This window comes from Mastomys coucha, unplaced genomic scaffold, assembly GCF_008632895.1.
Source record: "Mastomys coucha isolate ucsf_1 unplaced genomic scaffold, UCSF_Mcou_1 pScaffold20, whole genome shotgun sequence".
Taxonomy (NCBI): Eukaryota; Metazoa; Chordata; class Mammalia; order Rodentia; family Muridae; genus Mastomys; species Mastomys coucha.
In genome coordinates, this window is record NW_022196903.1 from 49,958,365 (window position 1) to 49,958,588 (window position 224).

Genomic DNA, 224 nt, shown 5'->3' on the forward strand with positions numbered 1-224 from the left:
TCTTTTTGAAGACAACTGGGCTATTTTCAGCCTTTGGCATCAGTTTCTCAAAAGCCAGTTCAGCTATCTTCTGAAGTAGCTAAAACATTTAGCATTTCCACTATTGACCAGCTAAGTCTGCTTAGCGTATCACCAGCCTCTGGTGCTGTCCCATTTCACCTTGGCCATTTGGATAGTTGTATTGTCCTGGTGAGACAGGGCTGTGGTTTTAGCTTGCTGATGAC